General features: G+C 38.7%; 1 long non-coding RNA gene across 1 annotated transcript in view; it reads left to right on the forward strand.

Moving 5' to 3' along the window:
- Positions 1–7,671, forward strand: part of LOC133276736 (uncharacterized) — a 238,759-nt gene that overhangs the window by 211,984 nt on the left and 19,104 nt on the right. The window lies entirely within an intron of this gene.

The raw sequence follows: 7,671 nt of genomic DNA on the forward strand, positions 1-7,671 counted from the left end.
TGAGAAAGATGCACAAAAGCAATGTATTTTTTATAGCTCATCTTGCTAAGATGATTAGAAGAGTTGCTGGAGTTTGTAACATACACTATTTCGTTAAGAACTGTGTATGTACATATTTTTATATAGGTATATGTGTGTGTTTATACTGTGTGTAATAAATAAAAGTAAGTTTTGGAGGTGAAAACTCACTGAGGCCAGGACTCAGCCAAATGTTCTGTAGACCAGCTTTCATGTGACCACAAGAATGGAAAGAATAGATAATGCAATTAGATATTTGAGAAGGGATTTGGGAAGAAGCATGTTCTCTAGGGTAGGTTAATAGAATCCCAAGAAGCATCTTCAAATTAAAAGGGGGAGAAGAGGGGAAAATCATCTAACTGGAATGTAGAGTGTATGCAAAAAATTCCAGGCTTCTGCTAGATGCAGGCATTGGCAGGGATAAGTCCTTCTGTCTTAATTAAAAAGTTGGTGGAGAGGAAATGGACATATCTTTTAAAGGGAATGTTCCACTTATGAGTCAATTATGAGACAATAGCAATAGCTGTATGGAGTCAGAGCTGAGGATATAGAATCTTCCAGCCTAAGAATTTGCAGCTCAGGGGCTTACTGGTGTCATTTTGAAGTGCCAGAGACTGAGATTTTGGAATGTGAGATGGCGTTCTGAATTCCCAGTTTCTCAATCAGTGTGCGCTAAGCTAGATGTGTTACAGCGCTTTCATTTGGTTGGTTGGTTTTTTTCCCCTCCTCTGAAATATTAATGATCACCACTCTAGGAAAGGTTTGATTTATGTGTGCAGGACCACTAAATCCATTCCCATTATCTTTAGTTTTCTGAGGTCTTTTTCCCAGTGTGAATGAGTTAACCCTTATAAAGGACTTTCAGGACAGGTCAAATGAAGCTGATTTGAGAAGAAGCCTTAAGTGACCTCAAGATCAGATGGAAAGAATCTAGACCTTGTATTTTAGCTCTTTGCCTTTGACCTATCTTATTGTCAGGAGTTTGCTACTTTTGTAATAGGACATGCATTTTTTGTAGCTATTATGAAAACTTCCTGTAGACTTGGTTGTCACTATGCTTGTGATATGTTTGATTAGGCAAACTGTCATCTGTGTTGTAAAGTGTCATGGTTTAAGCCCAGCTGGTAACTCAGAACCATGCAGCCTCTTGCTCACGCTCTCCCTTCTTTCTCCCCCTGCTCCCGAATGAATGTTGTTGTTCATGTCATATAAAGTATTGCATATGATTGTCTTCTGTACTTGAAAATAGACCTGCATAAACTTACTTCTGAATGCAGCTCAACAGTTTTGGAGGTATAGGTCAATGTCAAGCTAATCCTTGCTTTTGGAGTTCATTTAAACAAGATTTAAGGGGGAGCAAATGTTTCTTCTTTTGGTTGTGTTTGTGAAGCAAGTACTTTAGTTCCATAAATGATAACATAAATTGGCATTGTCCAAACTGTCTTGTAGAAGCAGTTCCGTGCATGTGATTGTATATTTTTAGGGTTAAGTGATATGAAATCAAGGATACCAGAGACTCTTCATCAGGGATAGTAGTGATAATACCAGAGAGAGACTCTTCATCAGGGATAGTAGTGATAGGTAGTGGGTTTAAACTTCAAGAGGCAAAGTTCAGGTTAGATATAAGGGACAAGTTCTTTATTGTGAGGGTGTTGAGGCACTGGAACATGTTGCCCAGTGAAGTGGTAAATGCTCCATCCCTGGCAGTGTTCAAGGCCAGGCTGGGCAGAGCCTTGGGTGACATGGTTTGGTGAGGCATGGGCATTGGCACTGGGGTTGGAACTAGATGATCAGGGATTGAGGTCTTTTCCAGCCCAAGCCATTCTGTGATTCTGCAAATTACTGTTCCTTCTCAAGTCCTCCAGATAAAAATTGCTTGCTAACTGCTTGTCTTCCTGGTGTAGCCTTACTGTGCATGTTTGTTCTAATTTAAAAATTACCTAAAATCCCAATTACATGTGATCTGGTGGTTACAATTAAATTCAGCTTTTGTAGAAAGTAAGCAGGAGCTTGCAGAGATTCCTTTTCCTAGTGTATGTTTACAAAAAGAAAAAAAAGTATTTACCTAAATGATGAAACATATGGTAGTCTTAAATCCTGCTTATTGTAATCCATGCTTCTACCTGTTTCAGTCTTTTGATTTAGTGTTTTGTGTGTTTAGAGCTGGGAGTGGCAAAATACTTAGGCCTTACAACATCCTTTAGAGAAGCTCGTATCGTGATTTAAAAGGGAACAGTCATTGGAATCAGAATAAAGAAACCTTGTTTCTGGTACACCTACTTGCTTGCATAAGGTTTTAGAATCATAGAATGGTTAGGGCTGGAAAGGACCTTAATATTATCTAGTTCCAACCCCCCTTGCCATGGGCAGGGACACCTCCCACTAAACCATGTCACCCAAGGCTCTGTCCAACCCGCCCTTGAACACTGCCAGGGATGGAGCGTTCACAACCTCCCTGGGCAACCCATTCCAGTGCCTCACCACCCTAACAGGAAAGAATTTCTTCCTCATATCCAATCTAAACTTCCCTTGTTTACGTTTTAACCCGTTAGCCCTTGTCCTATCACTACTAGTGTTTTGAGCACAAGGAGCTTCAAAGCTGTTGAGGTGGGGACTCTCCGTTAGCAACGCAGCCCAGCTGAGCTTTCTAATTCTGTAAGTTGCACTTGCATGCTCATTAACTTAGTTTGAGATTCTGGTTCCTAGTCAGACTTTTCAAGTATGAGAAGAGCGAACTCTGAGATGCTTCTCTGCTTCATTACTTAAAAAACAGTAGAGTCTACTGTGTTGTACAGCACTAAAGGATAAAGTGAGTCTTTGCGGTTACACTTTGTCTTTAAGCTGTATCACAGTCTCTTTATAAGCAAAACGAAAATAGGAAATGTTTGTCTTGTTTTGTTTTCCAAGGGTCTGCCAGAAGCTGAGCTTCCTCTTTGGTGCTGGCTGCAGCTGTTTGCCTCCAGAGGTACATTTCCTTAACTATAGGGTTACTATATACTGCAGTCCACCAGAAGAGGGACACGCAAGCTTGGAGGGCTCACAGATGGCAAGGCCAAATGCTTCCTCTAAACCAGAGCTTGCTGCACTTCTTCAGTATGCCATTATAGCTTGTTATTGGGGTCAGCCATAGAGTTTATACATTTACCCATTGCATTGTTTTGCTGATAGACATTCAGAAGGACTTTATAAACTTTATGTGATTTTGTTGTGGTTTAAAATCCTGCTGCAGTGTTGTTTCAAAATGGGTTATTTTTCAGTACTTTTTCTGTTGGCTTGAATATACACTCATATGAAATATTCTCCTTAACTGGCAATTGTAGTCTTGGACTTCAATTTTGTTAGTTTTGTACAAGCACAGTGTGCAATGAACCAGTGATGATGTATGTCTTGCCAAAATGTTTTAGGACCAGAAATGGTAGAAAATGGTGAACATAAATGTAGGCCTCGAAGGTGTGGTTTTTATCTGTTTGTTTTTGTTGTTGTTTTTTTTTTTCCCTTGGACTCTTGATGTTCTTTAAATCAATTTAAGTAAAATTCTAACAAAACAGAACAAAATATTTCTTAACAACAGATTTTAACTTTATATGGTGAGATGTCTGCTGGTTAACTGGACCTTTCAGATATGTTTTATGGTCAGTAATGGATATTTGACTCCCTTTTGCAAATTTCTAAAAGCCTTTCAGCTTAAATGCTTAAAGGTGTTCTGACATCTAAGCAGAAATTATTTTGTAGTCCAACAGTGCTTCCTAAATTCAATGATTAGTGATGGAATTGTATGCAGTTCATCACAAACTAGCCTAGCAGCAAAACTGTTTCAACAGTAATATCTTGGGATCGAAACTGCTGCCAAGGAAATAAATCACATGTGGAAACTCCTGCTTGAAGTGTCTATGTGTGTTTGGGGAAACTCCCTTTACAGCTGCCTGCAGCACAAGTGTCAGCAGGAATAGGACTTTGGCAATCGTGTTTGTACTTCTGCTTTAAATAAGTTACGTGACTTATTTAAACTAGGGTCTAGTTTAAATTGTCCTATGAGTACTGATTAAAGATATGTGTTAACATAGCTGTGTTTACAGCCTTTTTTACAGGGACTTTGTATATAGTTATCAGTTCTATATACCGTCCATCTGGTTTGAATAGTAAATGAGAACAGAAGTCTTGCCTTGGTAACATGTCGTTTAAATTTATTTGAAAGAAACATGATAAGCAGCAAAAACATTTAACACCTTGCCTTCCATTTTAAGTGTTACTTATGCCAAGTGTTACTGGTACAGTCTGACTGGCATAGACTTGACACCCACTTATCTTGCTGGGTGAATGCTCCTGTACAGTTTTGAGGGGCCCTTTGATTCAGTAGAAATCCCTTAACTTGAGAAGCTGCTCATAATAAAATTGTCAACATACAAAATTGACAACATAGAAAATGATGCTAGATAGCTGTGCTGATCTTAATTCAATCCTTATTTGCATCAGGATAAAGCCTTAGGCTAGCTGATGTAAGAGAATCTGTTAAATTATAATGGTCTTATATTAAGAGTTTGCAGAAGGTTCTTCTCTTCCAGCTGCACACTCTAATTTGAGGGTTTTTTACAAGCTATGCACATACTGCAAATATTTTGTACTTTGGCTTGCAGACATTTGAGCAATATGACATTAACCAGATCCCAAAATCAAAGTTGGTATATCATCTACTAGGACTTGTGCCAAGCTGTTGAAGCAATCAAGAGAAGTTACAACTTTGTTTTAAAGTTGATAGGCTCTTTCTCTGAAATAAGGCTTACTTATTGCAGGCCAGTGCTGGCTGCCATTTTTGAAGTTCCAAGCCAGTAATATGTCCATAGATGTTCAGAGTTTAAGTGCAGTGGGGTATAAATAGAAACTCAGAAGCTTTTTAACCTGAAGTATCTCTCAGTTTTAGATTGAATACGTATTATCAAAGCTTCAGCTACCTTTTTAAATACATATTAGTAAATAAGTAAAAATATTAAGTCATAATCAGCTCTTCCTAAGCAAGCTGAATACAGCCATGGTAGTTGAAGTTTAAAGAACAGGAATTCTTTTGGCATTTAGAAAGAGATTTGCAGAACTTCTGGCCTAATTTCTCCCCTTTGTTGCTGATTTTATTTTTGTTTTCTATTTTAATTGTAATTCTGCAGGTCACCCAGCAGAAGTAATTCCGATGTGTGCTTATTGATGTTTTCCTGGGCCTGCCTTACCTAGCAGAGGGAGAATCCAGGCAAGTAATGTACGCTTGCTCTTGCAATTGGCAGTCGTGGAGTATACACTTAACAAATACATCATGTCTCAATATAGTGGATTTCTTTCCACTGTGATCTAGCAACTTAGGACTAAGCTAGTTTGGTAGAGTTAATGAAGGAATAAAACTCATCATAAGCTGCTCCTGATTCAAGCTTATTAAAGTCAGTAAAACTTGAACAGAATGTGGCCTTTAATGCTTTGCTATACTGTAGGCTTTTATAGAAGTATATAATGTATGAACTGTTAGGTTATTCTGAGCAGAACTTGACTACCGAGCTGACTACTTGCAGCTGAAGTGGTTTTCATGCTACTTCATTTTTTTTTATTGCTCTGTTAGTCTTTCTGCCTCGCCTGTTGCCACGATTGTTTTGTGCTGCTTTTATTTACAGTTCATTCTTGCAGTTTCCTGTAAATTGGTCTGCAAAAAGAAGCTCTCTTGCTGCAGGGACAGCTCAATGTTCAGCTAGGCTAGTGAATTTATATTGGCAAGGACAACATAGTGCTAGAGGTATATTTTATTGCTCTTGCTTTCCTTTAATTAAGGATAAGTAGGATTGCTTTGGACTGGGAGCAAGAGCTGTTCCTAACAGTGGTAGAGATGGTTGGCTGACTTCCTCGGACAGTGGCCCTACTGGAATGAAATCCAAATGGTGGTTGCTGATGCTTTGGTTCTTCCTTTTAAGGCTGCGTGAAACCTCATAATGTTAAAGAAATGAAGTAACTCCTTTTGAGTGAAATTCTCCCACGGCTAGTGTGGTGCAAAGCTGCTTCTCCTCACTGATTCTATGGGGACAAGTGAAGGTTAGTGGTCTGAAAGCCATACACCAGAGTTCCTTGCATGACAGAATTCTGCATTGTGAAGATGGATATATTTAATACTCTTCCACTTCTGTGACAGGCATATCCATGAAGATTTCATCTCACTTCAGTCTATTCATTTGCAATTTTGACACACAACCCTTCTGGTGAATGTTTGCTGTAGGAAGTTAAGGTGAATTTTCATTCTTCCAAATCTGGAAAGCATCTAAAAAATTGTCTTTTTTTTTTTTTTTAAATTCCTTACTGAAACACCACCTTGTGTGTGTGTGTGTGTGTATGTATGAAATGGCTGCTGCTTTAGCTCTGTGACTTATCTTAGTAATGTTGGAAATCACCTGAAAAGCCAAAAGGGGATCCTGGAACTTGAAATGAAAAATCCTGGTTTTCTGAATGCTTAACTGAAGAAAGGGAGAGGACAGCATCAGGAAGGTTAGAGCAGAAAAGAAGTACTTCAGAAATATGTGTTGGATAAATGAGGCAAAAATCAGACTATTGAGGCCAAATAGCATAGTACTTTAAAACTGTGGAGCTTGGAGGGGAAAACCAAGAGGTGTGTCAGACCAGAAAAGGTCTTTTTCCCAATGTTACATAGACTCAGATGCTGTCACTTTGACCATAGCTTTTTTCCTGAGGTACAGATGGTGATGCAAGTTTAGAGTATGCTGAGATAGCAGAGCTGTGAGAGGGAAGGATTGCTTTAAATCATTGTGGGCTAATGCTTAAAGGCTTATGCTTAAATTGGTACCTGATTTTGTAGCAGATAAAGCAAGTGAATTTAATTCACAGACTGCTGAGGTGTAGTCCTCTTTACATCTTTTCTATGTGAAAAATCTGTGAATTAAGACACTGAGACAACTGGGCATTGATTCTTAGTAAAGAGCGTTGGGATTTTGTGTGGATATGATGATCCTTTTAGCTAACAACAGGTGTGTGATACTTAGTTTGCTGCTTCTTCCTATATAGCCTGGCTGTGGAAGGAGTGCAAACAGGTGACCTGTGGTGAGGACTGAGATTTGCTTTTCTAGCTGATGCAGCCATGGCTGGTATCTGAAATATTATTTTCTCTTGTGCTTTGACTGTTGGGTAGTTTACAAAAAAAAAAAAGATGTTTTACAGAAACGTCTTCCTTCTGTCTTGGAGTACAGATTAGTGTCTGTATCCTGAAAAAATATGTGAAGGAAGCTTTACTTGATGTAATTATGTATGTAGGTTTTGGCCATCATACTAAAACTTGCTAATTGGTTTTGTCTTATTTGAACTTTCTAGCCTGGGGTGCTGTTTAATTCCAGTCAGTGAAAACACTTGAATCCTTTTAAGGGCTCCAGATGAAGTGTAAAACCGTGGCATTTATTCACTATCAGTTGGTCCTGTAGAATTGTTACAGTGTGAGCCACTTAGGTTCAGATTTTACTGTCATTTCTGGTTTGTGTAGCGTCAAATGTACAGGCAAAACTTGCTCTAAAGCACATACATGCTTTCCAAATGCTTATTTTTAACTTCTTGGGTTGAAGAGGAAAGAACAAGCTCTAGCTATGGGGGCTGAAAACAGAGGTGAAATACTTGTCATAGTTCTGC

Source organism: Pezoporus flaviventris, unplaced genomic scaffold, assembly GCF_033815535.1.
Source record: "Pezoporus flaviventris isolate CSIRO_AGI_PZ_B2104156 unplaced genomic scaffold, CSIRO_AGI_Pfla_v1 ptg000002l, whole genome shotgun sequence".
NCBI classification, from domain to species: domain Eukaryota; kingdom Metazoa; phylum Chordata; class Aves; order Psittaciformes; family Psittacidae; genus Pezoporus; species Pezoporus flaviventris.